Source organism: Oryzias melastigma, linkage group LG7 (genome assembly GCF_002922805.2).
Source record: "Oryzias melastigma strain HK-1 linkage group LG7, ASM292280v2, whole genome shotgun sequence".
Classification (NCBI taxonomy): domain Eukaryota; kingdom Metazoa; phylum Chordata; class Actinopteri; order Beloniformes; family Adrianichthyidae; genus Oryzias; species Oryzias melastigma.
Genome location: NC_050518.1, coordinates 28,948,929 through 28,969,467, shown reverse-complemented (window position 1 = coordinate 28,969,467; position 20,539 = coordinate 28,948,929). Strand labels below are relative to the sequence as shown.

At 39.5% G+C, this 20,539-nt stretch overlaps 1 protein-coding gene across 1 annotated transcript in view; it reads left to right on the top strand.

Moving 5' to 3' along the window:
* Positions 1-8,519: 8,519 nt before the first annotated feature.
* LOC112159745 (plexin-B1) overlaps positions 8,520-20,539 on the top strand; it is a gene marked incomplete at its 3' end in the record, with an annotated part of 98,229 nt that continues 86,209 nt past the window's right edge. The window contains 1 exon segment of the mRNA XM_036212959.1: positions 8,520-8,802.

Genomic DNA, 20,539 nt, shown 5'->3' with positions numbered 1-20,539 from the left:
AGTTTTCATTGATTTATTTTTTTAATTACATGGATCTTTTTTCATCTAAAGAGTTGATGGGCTTTTTCTGGAAAAATATCTGCAAAAAAATGTTGAGCTGTTTGAACGCTTCGTATGGAACCAGAAACTTGAGTCTTGAAGTTTGAATTTATTCAAACTGCACTGGATGTGGGAGCTGGAGCCAAAACGGGGCATCAAGAAAGCCAGAAGTCTTTTGTTCTTCTGAATAAAGAGAAGAACTCTTTATTCTTCTGTGGTTGGGGACATTTTTTAATATTCTATATCAAAGTGTACTTAACATGAATGAAAGAACTCAACTGTTCCAATGAACAATTGTAAAAAAATCTACATTTGCAAAGAAATTGGAGAACAAAAAATGGTGGTGGACGGGTCAGGAATTATTCTTCTGTGACGAAGATCGAGACTAATGAATAATAAATTGAGAGGTTGTGAATCCTCTTCCTAACATCTTTTGGTGGGATTGTAGAGGGTGAATTTATGCAACATAAACACTGGTTTAAAAAAAAAAATACTGGTAATGGGTGATGTGAACTTGGTCTATGTTTCCTTAAGCAGCTTCATGAAGATCTCTGGTTTGTTTGAAGGAGTTTTAAATAGTCATCTGCAGCATTTGAGTCATGGATTCAAACTTGACTTGACTTAAAGGCTTCTTCTCTCCATCTAGTGAAGTCAAGCTCATTTAAAAAATCAAATTGCGCAAAAGAACATCTTCACACTGAACAAATGTAGAGAAAAAAAATGTTTATTTAGTTTGATTTCTTTGGATATGCTGGAACAGTGATCACCACAAAAGATGGATCCTACTTGTGACAGTGAGATCTGAATCATTGATATTGAATCTCAATGCCATTTTACTGCAGATGTCTGAATGTGAAACTGCATTTTATTTTGTATCATTACGAAATTTTCAGAATGTAACGCCACAATTTGTCTAGGTGTGCGGGGCCTAACATATAGGCAAATTAAATAAGAAATGTTTAACACAAACACAAATGTCTCCATAAAAAGTATAACAATATTTATTTACAAGAACAAAATAACCCAAACAATAACTAATGTGAAGCAAAAGGCTTCAGGGTGAACCAAGGCCAAAATAACAAACAAAACCCCAACAATCTCAACCCAGGGAGCTTACCTGCAAAAGAAAAGGTAAAAGAAAGACAAACACTAACCTCCCTGAGGTTACCTCCCTCTTCTTACTAAAGAAAATGGCAGTTCACCCCTACTGCTTCACCTAAATTAACACTAAACTAAACACAGAACACAGAGTGGGACCTATACCAAGTAAACTCAGAAGATCACTGAGCTGCAGTAGAGACAGGTTGCAGCCCAGCTCTCTTATGGGCTGAAGGTCCAAGCGGTGGTTTTGAAGGCTCCCCTCCTTCAGGTTGGACCAATGGGGAGCCACAGCTCCAGCACCACACCTGAAACAAATACAGAAAAACATACAAAGATCCACAGAACACAAAGAAGTCCCTCTCTGACCAAAATACACCGCACCAAATAGAAACTAAACCAAATACGGCCACAGCCGTAACACCCCCCTACTTAAAAATAAAACTTCTTCCCCTAAAGAAGTTTACCCCAAGAGGGTCTTGAACAAAAATTCGAGCCACACAAAATACGGAGTGCTAGCCAAACAAAATACCGAAAGGTATCCACTCCCATGAATTCTACCCACAAAATGCACCGAATGCTGGCCACAGAAAATGAGCTCCAGCAGCTCCCACAAATGCCAGCCACACCAAAGAAAAAGAAAAATAGCTAGCCACTCCAGATGCTAGCATAACAAAAAACTAGCAAACTGTGTGCCCAAACAAAACAAGTTTGGTTAACAGGTTCTTTCCATAAAACCCTAGCCACATGCGTCGGGCATCAGCTTCACAAATGCAGTGAAAATATTACCATAAAGGCAAAATTTTCCAGTCATCAATGAAAGAGAGCGATGATCAGATTTTTGGAGTCTCCTACTCCACACATGGAGTTTGATTTGGCCATGAAGGCCACACTGCACCAGAACATGAGTCTTTCAGATTCTCAAAAACAAATGAATGCTTGCCAATGTTGATTGAGCAAGGAAGTAGCGTCACGACCTCCATGGCAGCCCTGGTCTGGAATAATGCAGCAATGAAGTTGGGTTTGCCCCTTCACCGGCTAAAGGTGCAGGAGCCTCCACTCTCCTCTGCCCGATTGGGGTTAGTGGCACTGGCAACAATGCAGCAGCCTCCACTCCTACATCGTCACCTTTACCACTTCCAACTGAGTCCAACCAGTTGAGTTAGACCTGAGGACGGACACACTTCTGCTCAAATACAAAAAAAAAATGCTCTCAGGTTTCAACAGCAAAAGAAGTCCCCGACTTCACAAAATGTAAATGACACAAATGAACAAGTCAAAGAAAAACTGTCAACCATGCAAATTATGTCTCAAAGTACAAACAAATTCCACAAAATTCAAAAGACAAAAGGGGTCTGGGTGGATTTAGATCCTGGACGAGCCCCCAATTTATGTTACGCCCCAATTTAGTCTAGGGGTCCAGGGCCTAACATAAAGGTAAATTAAACAAGAAAATGAGTAACAAAAACACAACAAATGTCTCCATAAAAATATAAACACATTTATTTAGAAGAACAAAATAACCAAACAATAACTAAAGTGTGAAGCAAAAGGCTTCAGGGTGAGCCAAGGCCAAAATAACAAAACCCCATGGGGTCTCGTCCGGGATTTGAACCCAGGACCTCTCGCAAAAGCTCCATAACTTTATGTATTATCCTTTTTTTTATGCCAGCAGTGACGAGAGAAGTACTGAACGGGATCTCAAATTTAACAATAAAAAAACGGCTAAAGTAATTCTGAGTATTTTAAGTGTATTTAGTTTGTCTTAAACCTTTTCAGTTTACGAAAATTTATAGACAAAAAGAAAAAACACAAACCTGAGGGTTTTTTTTAAACATGGTAAACTAAAAAACATTGCTTTAACATTTTAAAGCAAAACAATTAATTCTAAATAATTTACAATTCTTGTCAATTTCTGTCTTTATATAACAAAGCATATTAAAAAAAAATTGTGATACTGTATATCAAAATGGAAGTTTGTCTAATCACAAATATTAGTCTTTATTAGGCAGCATAAATAATTATGTTTAAAAATAGGACTAAAGTTTACCTAGAAAACAGGAAATTCTAACTAAGTAATGGGTTTACATTGCAAATCTAAAAAAGCTGAGTTTTAATTTTAAATAACCCCAGAGCTAAATTTGAGTTATACTCGGCGATGTAATCTTGCCCAAGTATGATTAAAATAGATTAATCACAGATAAAATAAAATGATTTGGTTAGGTAATGCAACCACAAGGAGCACAGTTCAGTGTCTTCATGTGCCGGTCCCAAGTCCGGGTAAATGCAGAGGGTTGTCAGCTGAGTATCTGATGTAAAACATGAACCAAATAAAATGTACTCATCAGAAATGGTAAATGACGGTAGTGGTCTCTGAAGGCAGCAGCTGAAATTTAAATATGACCTTTTTGCATAAAAAAAAACTGTTCTGGATTGTGACATCCTATAAATGACTATGTCCAAAAGTCACTGAATTTAGAAGCTTCAAGAAACTTATTTCAGCTTCACTGTCCAACATGGAAGACTTTGAAAAGTCATCATCCCACCTGAAGAGTTTTAAACCTGTTTCTAGAACCAGTTTTAGAATTCTATGGTTTGTTTTGCTCTCCTGGCCACTGCTGCTGTTTAGTCTCCACGGGTGTTCAGGATGATGGACATTCAGGACATTCTGACTCGGCTGCCACTCGTCAACCCTCCAGGATTTGAGACCGGTTCCTACACCATCCCCCTGCCACGTCCGCCAGGTTATCTAGAGTGGTACTGAGCCCACCTCTGAGCTCTGTCTAGCTCTGGCCTGCTAATCTGAATTTCATCCCATGTTTTTTCTGCTTTGCAGTCCAACCAGACACCCTGGAGAAACAAACCTGTCTGTTAAAAGCAATCGCCAAGACAAATGAAAAGCTCAAATCATGAAATATTAAGCTCACATTGGGAGAAGAAAACCAGAGACTTGAAAATTCCCATCAACTGAAAGGACAGCTTCCAGACAGAGCTGGTGACCCAAATGTTTGTCACTGTTAAAAATTTAGTTAAAATTTTGTCTTTTGGGATCAAAACCAAAGCATTTTAATAAAGCATTCTAATAAAGGTCTGTGAATTTTACGAGAAATACAACATGGGGCATAATTGTTACAAAAAATACTACATAAAAAGTATACAAAATTGCATCAAAGTTTCCAACTTATGCAACTTTTAGCTAACTATAAGCTCACTGACTCATGGTGGCAGTCAGGCTGCAGGTACCATGCTTCAGCATTTGGTGAATCACCAGCACAAACCATCGTTCACTTGGTCTGAAGGTCCTGGTTCAGCTCAGAAGTTTGGATCCATCAGTTGCACCTACATGATGGAGTTTGGACTGAGTGAGCTGCTGAGTTCTCCTCAGTTTTGGAGGAACAGGAGTGTTGGAGCGTTTTTGATGTTTTCCCATAAGAAAATGAGCTCTCATGTCCACAGGATAGATTTACTAACATGAAGGTAAGAGAAAAGTTTTAAGTTTGCACAAAACTGACCTTGGAGAAGAAAAACTTAATTTATAAGACATCTAAACGTTTGGGTTTAGATGTTTGGTAGAAACTTGCTTCTCCATAAAAGTCGAGAAGAAAAGTCCATGTGATGTGTGGATGTTTGGACAGCAGAGGTCAGCATCGTCTAAAACTCTGTAGGAGTAATCCTGAATGAAAAAAGAACAAATAAGGGAAGAAGGGGGCCTGGACCACATAAAATGAAGAGGAACATCTTTGTCTCATTTTCTCTGCTGTAGCTTTTGTGAAGCCGGAGCTTCAAATGATTTAAGTGTATTGTGATCCAGAACCTTCCAGGAACTCACAGGGACCATTAATATAGAACTGCAAGCCTGTTAATGTTGCATTTTATTACATTTTTGATGGTATTAAAACATGTGACCCTGATGACAGAACACGAACACCCCACTGGGATTCAAACGCTTTAAGTTTGTAGGAAATACTTATTTTGGTCAGTGAGCAGAATATTAACAAGTCCTCTTATTTTTCAGTCACAAAATGTCTTTGACTTTTCTTTTCAATAGTTCATTTATTTTTAAATTCTCAATGAACCACATGCAGCAAAAGCTGAGGCTGAAGGTCCAGGTTCTGTTCTGCAGAGTGGTTTTGGACGTCTGAACCGGTCAGTCTTCAAGGATGGGTCTGGATGCTGAAGTGTCTGCTCCATCCTCTTCCGTTACAGGGAAAACCACCAGCACGGACTATTTAGAACTCGATGATACGTCTGATGATGACTCGCGTGAAAAAAGCCACACAAACCCACTGACGAACTAAGAAAAATGCTGGACCTGATTTTCTCGTTCCTTCCTCTCATCATTGTTTTTATGACCACGTCTTTGGATCCTCTTTACATTGAAGTCACATGACTGCCAGGATCCAGCTCTCCGCTCCACATGAAGGTGAATCAAATACATTCAGAACCAAATGGAAGAAAATCATATTTTTCTCCAAATAACTGGGAAGGGAATTTTAACCAAAAAAAGGTTATTTACTATAAATGACCACATGGTGACGGAGTCGAGCCAGCTTTAAAGGCCTCGTGCGGTGAAAATCGTGATTTTTCTTAAACTGCAATAAAACATTAGTATTTATGTCACAAATGAACCCCCGTATAATTATTTTGTCACCCGCGGCCCCGTGCACTCTCTACAAGCATTCAAAGATAGCGCGGTCGCTCAGATTTTGGGCAGCCACCGATAAGTAGGTCATAGGTCGTGTGACGTCAGTACAGGAACATCCAGCTAGATCCGCTAGTGTTGTGATGACTTTCTGGGCATGGAATTACTTAACATAATAGAATCTGGACTGCCGTGGATTTGGGGATTCGAACGGGATAATGGTGAATAGGAGTGTGGTATTTGGGTGCAGTAATGTGCCGAAGAAGGGGGTCTCCCTTCATGAATTTCCCGTCTCAATAAAGGAGAGGGGCGCTCCCTGGTCAGGGGGAGGCTCTGAGCCGTCCCCGGCCCTCCAGAGGAGGAACGCGGGGGGTGTACAGGCACGGCGCGGACGGCCAGGGTGAGGCTGCCGCACCGCGCTGAGGGGGGTTTGCGGTTCCGAGGCCCCGGGCCAGGCATGGGGGGCGCCGTGGGTTCGCCGAACAACCAGCCCGCCGGCAGCTGAGCCCGCACGAAGGGTTTTTACTCCCTCCCGGGGCCGTGTGGCTGTCTGGAAAGAGGACCCGTGCGCGGGCGAGCGAGGCCGAGAGGGCGGCGGGGGAGCGAGCAGCAGCAGACCCGGGCGGGGAGGGCTCCGTCCGCCTCGGCCCTGGAGGAGGATGACAAAGGACGCTCCGCGGCAGCGGCGGCGCCTTTCCTTTTCCGGTAATGATCCTTCCGCAGGTTCACCTACGAAAACCTTCTTACACTTTTAATTCCTCTAAATTGTCAAGTTTGATCGTCTTCTCTGCGCCATCGCTGTATGAGCTTTCACCATCGTCATCCGAAGCCCCTGTATCCTCAGATGAGGAAACCTCCGGTTCAAACTGGTAGGGCTGTACACCCTCCGAACCCTGTGTCGTTAAAATTCCCGTGTTTGATGAAGGCTCATCACCTTCATCCAAAGAAATATCCGCTAAATCGTGGTCTACGTCGCTTCTCAAACCGTCCGCCATTGTTGTTTACACTCTGGGATCCCTGAAGTGACGTCACGCGCAGCCCCCGCCCATCACCACCTATCGCCCAAATTTAAAGCTGTGCACGACCATAAAATGATCAATAAAATCGCGCTGGATCATTTTAAGTGAATATTTTTATCAGATTTGTTTTCCAAGTTCCATTGACTTTCCAAATTAAAAAAAAAAAAAATGCCACTGCATGAGGCCTTTAATACATCTTGAGCAAAACATGCTGAACCTATTGATCATCTAACTGTAAAACATCACCTTTTGTAGCTTTGAATATATAACATTTGTGAGTTTGGTCTCATTCATTTTCCATGAGAAGAAAGTTGAACAAAAAATATATATATACATAAAACAATATGTCTATCTATCACCACAGTTATTACCAAAATATTCCCAATAGAGTATAAACTACAAATTAAATCATCTCACATTTTAGATACAGATCCTGAATGTTTTCTTTTAATCCAGCAGAGGGCAGTAGTTATCGCTCACTGTTGTGAAGAATTTCTTTACTTAACATTTGAATGAAGAATGACTGTAAAACATGATCATAATGAGCAGTTATAATTAACCACACACATAAATCTGTTTTTTGTTTAAACTGGTATATATCAAATTTCAAATTGATTCACATTTTAGGTTGATAAAGTTCGGCTCACTGTTGTTTTTCGACATCAGAATAATCCAAAGGGAAGATTATTTGAACATTCTACGACACTTTATGGAAACAGGAATTTGCTAAATTCCAAGTGTTTCAACACATTGGACTGGAATGATAATTGATTATTTTTGCTGAATCAAGTGCATTGTCGGCTGTGATTCACTTGATCATTTTTATTTTATTGTAAAATATTGTCCATGTCTAAATCTAAAGGAGTTTCCAATGATTAATTTATCTCATTTTGAAAGTATTTTTAATGGTATGGGAGAACTTAATTTATTCTGTCAGACAGATCAATTTAGTTGGATCTTAGGAATAGAAATTGATTCGATTAATCATTACACCCTCGTAAATTATGAAAATTGTTGCTTTTAATTTGTATTTATATATTTTGATCTCTTCAACGTTTTTCTATCTTTAACAGACTGCATTTTGGGGCAAAGAAAAATAACCAGAATAAGTGCCTAAGTCAAAGGAAAACTAATAAACTACCTTTTTGGGGGACAATATGATAGGACCTGTGGTGTTAAGCTCGCACAGGAACAAAAGCCTTTCAAAATAAAAGCGTGAAAACAAGAATCAAACGAAAGAAATGGACAAATCTTTTTTGTTTTTTTGTTCTTTTTCATCACAATTATTTCAAAATGTTTACATTTTAAGTCAAATGTTTGCAAATATGTTGGGTGTTTAAATAAATAGATGTAGTTGATATTTTGTGATTTTACTTATCTAATTTAGGTAACAATCTTGTAATCTGGTATTCACAAAGCAAGAAATCAAATCATGAGAATCTGTATCCTGCTTCTAAATCGGATGACTGTTATTAAAACGTGTTTACATGTGTATTACCAACCTGAATATATTGTAATTTTTCGAATTATTCGTGAATATATTAAAAATGATCATTTGATTATATAATTTCAGGCTTCTAATTGAAAAAAAACACAAACACTATTTAATGTTTTTTCTTCTTACAATGTTATATTTGTGATTTATTTGGTCATTTTACATCAAAATCACAAAAAGTCGACCCTCGTTCTGCATCTCTTGTGAAATTTATTTTGAAGGCAGGATAGCGGCTTTTCCGGTCCCAGCAGCCGTCCCTCCTCTCAGCACTCCGGCAGCTCCAGTCGGACCTCCCCGGTGCGGAGAGCCGCCTCCGTCCCGAACAGCAACAGACGCCGCCGAACACGACCGGACCCGGTCTGCGCGGACCTTTTCAAGAATCTGTGGGATTTTGTTTAAACTTTTAGAACAGTTTTCCCATTAAAACCGGTTCAGTTTTTTTGGACTGTGTGTTGTGAGGTGGAGCTCATCAGTTTAGCGGCAGACTGTCCCGCTTCCACACTAAACAGGTGAGTTCACGCGCGGCACTTGTGGCCCTAAAAGCAGTTTTTTTTCCTGCTCAAATAAGAAGGTTCCTCATCAGAACAGTCTGGATTTTAGGAGATTCTCCTCATAACTTATCAGGAATGCATGTCATCCAAACACACCCAGATCAAAACTGCTGTTCAGGAGTCCCCCCCGCGAGCGCGCGCGCACGCGCCTTTGTCAGCTGAGGCAGGAATGTGTGAGATGTTCACCTGCTTCCATTCAGCTGCCCCGGACAGCTGCCCGCTCATCACACCGGATTGGATCCACTTTTGCGTGGGTTTATTGGACCGGGGGAGGGCGGTCTTTAAATTGTTTGATCATTTTAGCGGAATTTCGGGCTGCTGCTGATGACTGAGCCATGTGGTGAAACCTGAGGAGTGGGGCTGCTCCCTGGAGAACAGTTGAAAAGGAGGAGAAAGCTCTCCACGCCAGCTGTCAGATTGAGTTTAGTTATGTGGAAAGCTCATTTCTCCCCAGGTGTCATTGAGAGGAATAAAGTGTTGTCTGCTCAGACACATTCTCTATGGCTCCTGTGTTTTGATAGCGGGCTTTTATGTCCTGCTCAGCCTTTAAAAAATTCCTGTGGCTGTAGATTCCTGCCATAAACCTCAATGGTGCGATCTGAGCTTCTGAATAGCTGACCATCTGCCTGCCTCAAAGCACCAGATCACGTTTCCAACTTTTCAGTTTGGGGGAAATTGATGCCTGTTTCTCAGAAACACTTCTGTGAAGTTTTTATTTCTTAAAACTTGAGCCAGAATTGTCTGCAATTTTACTTAAGAATAAAATTGAATTCTCCGTTTTGCATGTAAAGTTGAAAGCATGTCTTTATTATTTGCTTGTCAAGGCGATTTCTGTTAATGAGAAGGTTCCACGTCTTAAAATAGTGTTCCATTACCGTTGGAGATAAAACAAACGATCTAAATCCTTTTGCTTTTTTGTTAATCAAATTTAAGTGATGGCTGACTCTTCCTGAAATGAAAACTGTCTGACTTTTGTACGATTAAAGTCATAGAGGTCACATACATCAGTACGGAGGGTTGACCTATACAGGTGCTGTAGGTTTTTGGGTTGTCCGGTCCGTGTAGAAGAGTGGTGGCATCTCAACCCTTGTGCTATCTTATGGGGTCCAGATGACCCCAGCCTTACATTGACATGTTAACCATCACGTGACAAATGTGGATTTCATGTCACCAGTGAAAATCAAAAATCAATGAAGAAAAAAAAATTCAGCTGACTGTCTTTTTGGGTCCAGATGACCCCACTTCCAATGTCAATATAGGATAGCACAAGGGTTAAGGGGTGCGCAGGTGTGTTTTGCAGTTCTGTTGAGGTTTGTATGGCTATTATAAAGGATATCATACAAATGGAACACACCATTGTTGTGTGTGATAAGTGTATCATGAGAAAAACCTGTCCTATATGACAGAACAAATCTGAAAACAATACCCTTCCTGAAGGTCAAGTGGTAAAAATTGCCTCATTCTTCTTCACACTGGTAATTTTACAGAAGCAGAAGGTTATAAAATGTAAACAAGAGCTAAAAAAAACAGACTAAATATAACTGGTTATCCCTGTTCTTAGACCCTCCTTCCCGGTGAGGAAAAACGTCTAAAAATCCTAATTCAGGAAAAAAGAAGAAACCTCAGGGATGCCCACATGAAGGAGAGATCCTCTCCCAGGACACACGAGTGATTTACCAGGACCATTAAAGAGCAGTTAGCTTATCTAACTCTACAACTACGTATTTGAATAGAGTTCAGCCAGATAGGATTGGGAACAGGTTGGGGTGAGGTCCACAGCCAAGACGAGCCTCTGTGATATGAGATGACGAGCCAGAGACGTGGTCCACGGCCAAGAACAGGAACACAAGACGATCCACCAGGAATCTGAAATCCCTCTTACTCCCTCGGAGGGGAGTTGAAAAGAGGAACAACATGTGAATCGCACTGCACCAAACAGAAGCACAGAGAACTAAACTTCCCTCTTCTAAGTTGGTCTTGTGGGTTTCTTTCATGTTAAGCTGGATGCAGGGGTCCATAGTGACCCGGTATCGACAGCAGCTGCTGGTGTGGGGGCAGGACTGTCTGAGGCAGCAACAAGGAGAAAACAGCATGAAGAAAACCCTGGAGGTCCTGCTGGTCTTCATAGGAGCCATCAGCGTTCACTTGGAAGGTGTTTGGGATGCTTGTTTTTAGGTGGAGCAGAGTATACGGTCGAGGCAAAGTTCAGCCAAGTTTTCACACCTGTTGAATGAAGAAATGAACTCTGGGGAAAAAAACAAGGAGCCCTGGATGAAAGCTCCTTCAGGGGTTTAAGGATGGATCGCTGCTGTTCCTTTTTCCCTCACAGCAACTTACAGTTTTTGGTCCCTTTGGTAGGATTTGAAAGGAGAACTTCAGATGCCTGCAGGTTGTATTGGTTTGGTCGTGTCTTGGGATGTCCAATGGTAATAGTGAGGACAGATGAAAGACGTCAGATCTCGGACGTTAAAACTCTGAAAAAGAAAAGAACATCAGATGGATATCGGAGTGTGAAACAAGGCGGGATTTCTTTCTAATGCAGCTGCTGTGTTTCCATTACACATATGCGCAAAACTTTATCGAAATTCTAGAAATTTAAAAAAAAACACTATTTTGCAATTACACTGTTTCCATTAAATCATAATTATGCGCCTTCTAGGGCTTCAGCTTAACGCTTCTTTTATATTTATTTGTTTGATAAACTGTCATTAATCCTGGAGATCAGCTTGTCTCAGCTTCTGTCTCAACATGCAGACTCTCAGATCAAGCCGATCGTCTCATTATTCTCTGCAAACAGGAAGTAGTTAGGCAGTGGAGAAGAGGATTGGGTCGAAGGCCACTTCAGATGCAGCTGGTCACTGAATGGCAGCGCTCTGCAGCTGAAACCCGCTCCTTTTAGCTTTTCTATAAATCATAACGCCGTGACCGCAGGGCATGCTTGCAGCATGGACAGGTTTTATGATTAATACATGCCAAGTGTCAGCAGCGCTGGGGGTTAGCTCAGTTTATGTCCCGCCGGCGTGAGAACTGCGGATGAGTTTAGATTCCTCTGCTGGATGCGTCCTCATCTGGAGGTGAGGCGTCACATTCTGTGGTGGGATGTGAGATGTATTCTTAGCAGCATTTCTGACACCTCAGCAATCAACCGAAGGGTGCAGCGGCCATCCAAACTGCTCAGCAGTCACTGTTTTTATTCTGAAATGACACTGTTGGGTGTTTTTTGTGTTGATAATGACTTTTTTTTGCTTAAGGGAAGGAGGAAACACCACATTTTATGTTTGACATATTTTGGGTGTAACCCATATCAGTTGCTGCAACAGCTGGTGGTCCCCCGCGGTGCATTCTTCTGTGTGTTTGTGAGCGGGCTGAATTTGGGTGGGAGTGGGGAACACTTGTTCAGGCGACCCCCGTAGCCACAGGCATCCTCGTGGATACGAAGGCGGCTTTTCTCCCCAGGCAGCACAAACTCCAGGCTAACTGGAGCCTCACATCCACAAGCAAATAGAAACATAACGTTTACTTGGAATCACATTATAACTGTATATAGTCTTCCCTTGCTAAAATATAGTTTTTTGTGATCTCGCTGTTTTGTGTAGGGATGGGGTTTTTTTTTCCAGCTAATACCAATAACCAATATTTCCCCTGCAATATTGCTATTGGCAAATATTGGTTATCTTTAAATATCGGCCAATAGCCAATATTGGCTGATACCAATTTTGAACTGTCTACAATAACACAGTTTAGATTTGTTTTTTGTTTCTTTATAAGAAATGCACAACTTTTCTTTTACAATACAATCACATTATACTTGACCCTTGTAACCCTTGTGGTATCCTAGGTATGTTGACACTTTTTCAGTGGGGTCATCTGGACCCCACAAAACAGCATGCTGAACTTTTTTTCCCCAATAATTTTTTATTTTCACTGGTGTCTGTGGGAGATATGAAATCCTGTCCACCTTCATCCACATTTGCCATGGGATGGATAACACGTCAATGTAAGGCTGGGGTCATCTGGACCCCATAAGATAGCACAAGGGTTAAAATATATTTGAAAACATTTACTGACTGTTAGACTTAACTGTAAATCATGATTTTTCCATTGCCAGGGATCTAGTAGGAACATCATGTATCCCTAACAAATATAAAATATACGTGAAAACACAGTCGGAACGATTACTGACTATGACTGTTAACATCAGCTTCCCAGTGCCAATGATCTATTAGGAACAAGTATCCATATCAAAATTAAAGTGTATCTGAAAACATCATGAAAACATCATGAAAATAATGAGGATTATCAAAAACATGTTAAAAAATTAAAAAGGTATCAGAGGAAGATTGGTCTGACCAATAAAACGACTGAGTAAGAGTTGTTTATTTCTTTATTGAAGTCTGTGGGATTTTGGCCTCTTGGAGCCAGCGTGTACTTCCTGTTTGGAACGCCAGAAGTGGAGGGTTCACTCAGTCCAGTTCTAGTATAGAGTCAATGGTGAGCAGTGGACTATCATGGGTGTTTGTGGTCTTTTACTCTTTTTTTAGTGATTGTTTGATTCCAGTTTATGGTGTTTTTTTGTGCAATGTCATGCATTGTTGCTCAGTTTTTAGGTCAACACCATGAATGAGGAGTCTGAGTGTTTAAGAGCAGAACACGTGTTACTGTCAGTAAATGTGGTTGAGTCCTGTCCTTAGTGTTTTGGTCTGAATTATGCATCAAGTTTCTCTACACCGCATTGTACAACGTCTGTAAAATTCATGTCTTTCCTTCGTCCCGGCTCAATGCTGTCAGACCAACATGGCTGCTCCAAAGCTTGTAAATGGATGACAGTCGGAAAGACTTTTGAAAAAATAATTAGGATGATGGGAGGTGTGTAAAAAGCCAGTGTCATGAAGTTCTGTTGCACTTTTTCAACCACAGAGGAAGCTCAAAAACTTTACAGATACAGGAAGCATAGCAACATTTAAAGAACATAAAAAATGTTTGAAGACATAAAAACAGAAGTGTAAGTGTTAATTCTGGTGGATCATCACGTTAATCATGGTAAACAGTCATAAGTGTTATTGTTTTATCAGTTAAAAAGGAAAAAAAAAGAAAAAAAACTTGTGCTTCATTGTAACATTTAGGAAGTTTTTGTCAAAGATGAGAGAACTGAAAAGTAGAGTAACCGGTTCACTTCTGCATTGTTTCAAAGAGCTGTGACACAGCCACATCCTTGGAAACTGCTTCCATTTATTATGGATCTAGCAATTTCTTGAAAAACAGAAGATATAACAATTAGATTTTTATTTTGGTTCTTATTATAAAGTCAGCAGGTGAAGACGGAGGCTAGCTAATCTTTATGTTCAAATAAAACAAACATCACTTTGGTCATTTTCTTATTTTTTATCTGCCAGTTTGTGGATATATTTCTTGTTTTTTTTTAAATCAAATTCAAAAAAGAATAAAATATTTTGCAAGACTGAGCTAAAACCACTCAAATAGTTATTAAGATTTTAGCTCATTTTACAAAGAGTTTGCGTGACCATTGTACAAAAACCAATTTGAAGTGACACCAAGTCTATATCCTCATATTTCCTCTGGGTTCTGTCTTTTCAATTAGCTGTATGCTGTTGCAGCTCAATAAGAAACAATTGCCAGAAATGGTGATAAAACCTTGGACTTGTTCTTCTCTGACATCCAAACCTCTTCTTTTGTCATTTTTTTTAAAAATGTAAGTTTAAAAGCTCATATCTGAGTAGCCGTGCTTCAGATGTCCTTGCTATCTGCACAGGAGGTTGTACCCTGAGGCCTCAGCAAGCCCCCTCCTTGGGGAGTTGGCGCCTGGTCAGATTGGCAGCCTAATAAATGGTCCTTTTCATTAGCAGCAAGACTCCTTTCACTACACTTAAATGGAAATCCCCCTCCATCCTCTCATCCTATTGACCACACAGACTTTACACTTGAGGTGCAGAACGTTTGTCATTGAGAAAACGGGCGCAGATGTGTCGGAGGTCTGACGATGAGCCTTGATGCATCGCTTTGCTTCCACTCGAAGGCCGAGGAAGAAATCTGAAATAAAGTAGATCAACACATCAAATATATGATAGAAGGTTCACCAGTGTTCATTCTTTATTAGTGCGGCTTCTTCCAGAGTCCTGAAAAAATGTTGTTGTTTTTTTTTATAATAAAGGTTTTATTAAAAAATAAAGATAGATGACTTTGCTAAATGTAAATTAGTTATCCATGATGTTAGATTTGACACATGTTGCCTGATATTGATCTTTACTGTTTATATTTTTGTTTGAGGTATTAAAAAAATGTTCAAAAATATATTTTTTAATACTAAAAATACATCAGCATTAAGCAAAACCAGAAAAAATGTTTTGAATGAATACTGATCTAAAGTTCATAGGTTTATAAGGAAAAGGGAAATAAAAAAGCTCTGGTTCTCTCCCTGGTCTTTTTTTTTGCACCTCAGCTGGTTTCTATCCGGTAGTCTGATCAAATCCCGTCTGGGTTTTAGAGCTCATGAACTACTCTTTACCTGTGTGCACTTCTGAAATGACAAACCTGCAGCTTATCATAACACCAACAGCATCTTGAAATCTGTTGGATGCATTCATGGAATTTGGGACCATTTGGAAGAAGCAAACACAATATTTTTTTCTATTGATAAATTACTTTTACATGAAGTAATTGGCTAATTCTCACATTGAACAGTTTTGTTGTACATCCTTATTGTAAATCATGCATGAGCAAAAACAAAAAAGTAACAAAGCAGCGAAACCAACAGTTGTCAAAAATCACTAGAAAGTGGAGTGAAAGTAAAACCTTGAACCTGAGTGCAGAGATTCAGCTCTGAGATAAAGCAGATGATATCTGGAGCAAAGCAGGAATTCTGGAGACTTTTTGGTCGTCATTATGGCGCGGCAGATAACACTATTGTGTCTACGGTGTTCACCGTTTCACATGGGACTTGTGTCTGGAATATTGAAGTTCAGCATGAACTTCTGTGAGTGCAGTTTCTCGATGTGCATATAAGCGTGGAGTCGACCAAAATCCTCTCTGGTGTAATCCCTTTTGAGAATGTAATCGTCTTACAGTGTTGAGGGAGCTTGCCTTATTAAACCCACAGGGTGGGGTTTTCATTGTTCTCAGACAACCCTGTCTGCCCTCAGACAGTTGCACGAGTGCCATGCCACCAGCTCCTGGCTTCAGCCACAACTGTCCCCTTAACCCTCTCCCCAGAGAGCCTGCGTATGCAGCCCATCCTGTACGCGGAGGACTGAAACCCCAGCTGCCCTTTCTGTGCCGCCTCAGGCACTAAACCTTTTATCTCAAAGAAGCCAACAGTGTGGCTTTTGCTTAAATGAGGTAATTCATTGCAACAGCCCAGATAACTGGATACAAATCTTAAATCTTGCATATTTCAAAGAAACATTGATAAGTCCAACCTCAGTGCTGATCCAAGATATCATTTCACTGAAATCAAAGGCTCACAAATCTCCCCTAATTATGCTATTACATTTATTAGGTCTCTCTTTTTTAATTAACCCTTTGTTTTCCAAGTGCTCTCATTAGACCTGCTTGTGTTCGACTCTTCGCTGATGACCTTGCATTTGCTAATCTTAATCAGCCTGACTGAGTTTGATTGATTGGTGATCACTAGCCTGCAAATCTGCTGCTCCAGAGAGTCTGCTCTTTGTTTGTGCCGTCAGTCTGCACCGAATAGACCGCCAGGGTGGATTTTTGCTAACAAAGTCCTTTGTTTTGTGTATTTTCTTGTGTGCCGATTGTGGAGATTTAGCCACACGTTTGAGTTTAAGGCATTCCTCGGGTTGTAGGTCGATAAAAGGTGTTTTTACCTCATATCTTGTAGATAACCTTGTTTTGTTGAGTGTCCTCTTTGCGAAACCATCAGATAATGGGTCCAGTGAAATGTTTTTTGTAGAGCAAATTATTTCTCATTATAAAATTCCATCTTTTAAAAACAAAAGTGAGCTAGATGCTGAGACTGTTGCTAACTGAAACATGTTTCCTCATGCCCCCTGCTGTGAGGAGACAGACTACAAAGGTCAAGCGTTGATGCTTTAAAAAACGTTGACGCTTTATGCTCAATGTTCACAATATGCTCATTTAATATATTCCATGTAAGTATATTATAATCATCATCCAACCCTAATGTGTAATATAATCTCATCATTATAGAAAGGTCTCCACAAGTGTTACTTGGAATATTGACTGAAAAGATCTGGTGAAAGTTTCCTGAATGAATCTTCAGCTGTGTTACTTATCCTGTTAATCAGTGTTTTTCATCCTTTTCTGAGCCCAGGTCCACATTTCCCCTGAAAATAATAAGACAGAGCATCGACCAAAATTGAAGGGAAAAAATGAAGCTCTTCTCTGTTTTAACAATGTTCAATAATTCTTATCAAAGCGTCTTGAAAAAAAAATCATATAAACTTAAAGAAAAAGACTTTTATGATCTTTCATATTATTCTGTATGAATCCTGGGCCTGTTTGGATGAACACAGCTAATCCCCTCGCGATGATTCCGTGTTTTCTAATGGTGTGTTTTGGCAAGAGTCTGACGATATGATGCATATCACAGATTAGGGCTGTGGATCGTTGGTTAGGTGGCGATCCGATTCAACTCACGAATCAAGCTCAACGATTCACGAATCAAACCACGATTCTTACATTTTGATTTATTTGTTACTATGTGTATGTCTTTTTTACTGGATGTAGGAAAATTAAGTTATTTGAATCAAATCACCACCATTTATACCTTTATTTAGAAACGGAGACCAAAAAGAACAAAACTGATAAAAACACAGATTTAGATAGAAAGAAATGGTGTTCGTCATTATAAAGTTTTTTTTTTTTTTTTTTTGTCAACCTTCTGGTTCGGCAGTAACTTGAACAACATAAAAAAAAAACATTAAATCAATGGTGTTTTGGATCATTTCTAAAAACAAAACCTGAAAATGTTCTCTATAGTTATATTTAAATCAAAATCAGCAATCTTGGACTTCGCAAATATCCGTACTTGAATTTTCGGGAGCAGATCTCTATCAAAGTTCTAAGGATTACATTTTGGTGCAGAACCCGTATGTAAAAAGGGTTTTTTTTCCAAAGCAGCTGATTCACTTTGATTACAACCTGCTTGAGTTATGGTATTTGCGTCATCAGTTGAAGAGTTACCATAACCAAACGAATGTAAACACTGTAGCTAAAGCTTCAGTGTTAAGACTAATTCATTTTTTTCTGAAGTTATGTCAGTGAGTGGTACTTCGGTCTCAGTTTTATATAGGAAAAAAAACTCTTGCTAGTTTTACTTTGGAAAACAGGAAGCTTCACTAACACATAATTTGTTTACTTCCAGTGACAGTAGTGTTGCTCTTTCGGCTTTGTTTTAGTTCGTAAACTTAAAATCCAACATTATTCTACATTTCAGAGCAATAAATACATTGTTCTCAGATAATATTTTACTACACTCAACTATATTTATAAAGATTGCGAATCAGCGATCTTGGACGCCGTGAATATTCATACTCAAATTTTCAGGAGCAGATCGTGAGTATCCGAGCACTGGATACTTGTTACAGTCCTATCATGGATTGTATGAGCTGTGTATTGCCAAGAGTCAGGCGATACGATATGTATCAGGATACGTAGGGGTATGTGCTGGCAAGAACCTGGCGATACAGTACATATCACGATACATAGAGGTTTGTGTTGCCAAGAGTCTGGCGATATATGTTTCACAATATGTAGAGATGTGCGTTGGAAATGGGTCAGGTGATAGTCAGGCAATACAATACGTATCAGTGTGTACATGTTCTCATGAAGCAATACATATCCCGATATATCCCAGGAAAGTACCAGAGACCGCATTTCACAATTTTCTTTACAGATTATGACTTAGAAAAAAAATACTTCATCTGAATATTAATACACCTTTCATTTGCCTTTAGTTTCAACTGTCTTATTTAACAATCAGAGAACGTTAAGCACTGCAACTGTATCTCATACTCAAGTTGCTTAAAACCAATTAAATTCATGGTACTTTTCTTTTGGTAATTTAATAAAAAAAAAATTTAACTATAAACATTTTAACTATTTTTTTTTTTTAACATTCACCGTTGTCCGAGTTTCACAAAAGAAGTTTTTTTCAGCATAGGAAAAGAAATATTAAATGTTCCTTAACTTGTAATGTTCCATATGTAAGGTTGTGAAACTAAAGTTCTGTTTATTTCCATCACTGGTATGAACCTGCTGTTTTAAAACTGTTCAGAGGCCTGTATGGTGCTTGAACAGGAGCTTTCCAGAAAATCTGAGTGTGATGAAGCAGCATGACAGGGCGAAGGAGAGAACGTGGATGCAGCCAGGATGCTTTGTCATTCTTCACACCAATAAGTTGAAACTGGTGTACTGTTGAAAAACACTGCTATAAATGCATGTTAAACCCCCTTTATAAGCTTTTGTTTCGACTTTATGGTGTTGTCTTTGCCATTTGTTTTTACTTTTAGTTCTTTTAGCAGCATTATGATGGTAAGGCTGTATTTCTTTTTCTAATTAACCTAAAATTAGTTATCTGTACATTTTCAAGAGCTTACCCGGCCACTGTCGGATGAATAGGGATACACCCTGAACAGTTCACCAGTCCGTTATTGGTCCACACTCTAACATTCACACCTTTGGATGATTCTTAGAAATCAGTTAACCTATGAAGCATGTTTTTGAAATCTGGAAGGAAGCTGGAATGCCTGGAAAAGACCCACACATGCATGAGAACATGCAAACTCCACACAGAAAGGACCCAGCTGGGATTCAAACCAGCACTTTCCCGAGTGCTAACCACTACTCCACGTGCAGCTGTAATCGTGTATGCATTTTACATAAATTTGTTAGAACGTCAGACTGTCATTTATATTCAGTCATCAAGTGCTGCTTCAGCAAAGTTTTTCCAGCTTTTTCCAACATTCTGATGTTTTTTTTTACATTTGGAAACTCCACTGAAAACTGAGCCAGACTTTCACTCCATAATTTACTCTTGAGGAATATCTCACTTAAACTGGTCCTCTAACAAATGCTGAGAACATAGGGTCAGTGAAGGATCAATGTCATTTGCACAGCAGTCAGGAATCATTGATCTCCCAGCGCTTGATTCTGCTGTTCATTGAGCTGATGGATTGGAGATTAGAGTGGGAGCAGGAAGTCAGGTTCAGAGGCTGCTGCTAAATAAGCTTCGTCTTCCTTATTGTCTGCAGGGAGTCATTGTTATACGGGATTTTATCTGATGCTCAGGTTTATCTCCACCGAGGAGGGTTAGAAGCTGACATCCACTGGACGGGTTAAATCTCCTAAAGCCGAGACGAAGGAAAATAAGAATCGTTTTTCTCTTAAGGCCCAAAATTCTTGTTATTTTTTTGTTAATAAAACCTTAAGAATACAAAATGAGACTAAATTATGCAGCTTTTATGGTTTGTGGATCACCATCATTAAATTTATGACTACTTTCAATTTTATCTTCCAACAGCTGTTTTCTTTTGCAGATCATTAAGCTCCTTTTTTCACATCCATTGGACAGTCTGTTGTTTCACACATAACTGAATGCATTTTGAATAAACTTAATCTTTATGGAAAAAATATTTTTATCGAACAAAAAGTGTTTTCAATTATTTTTTTTTAAATATTGACAATTTTCAACATA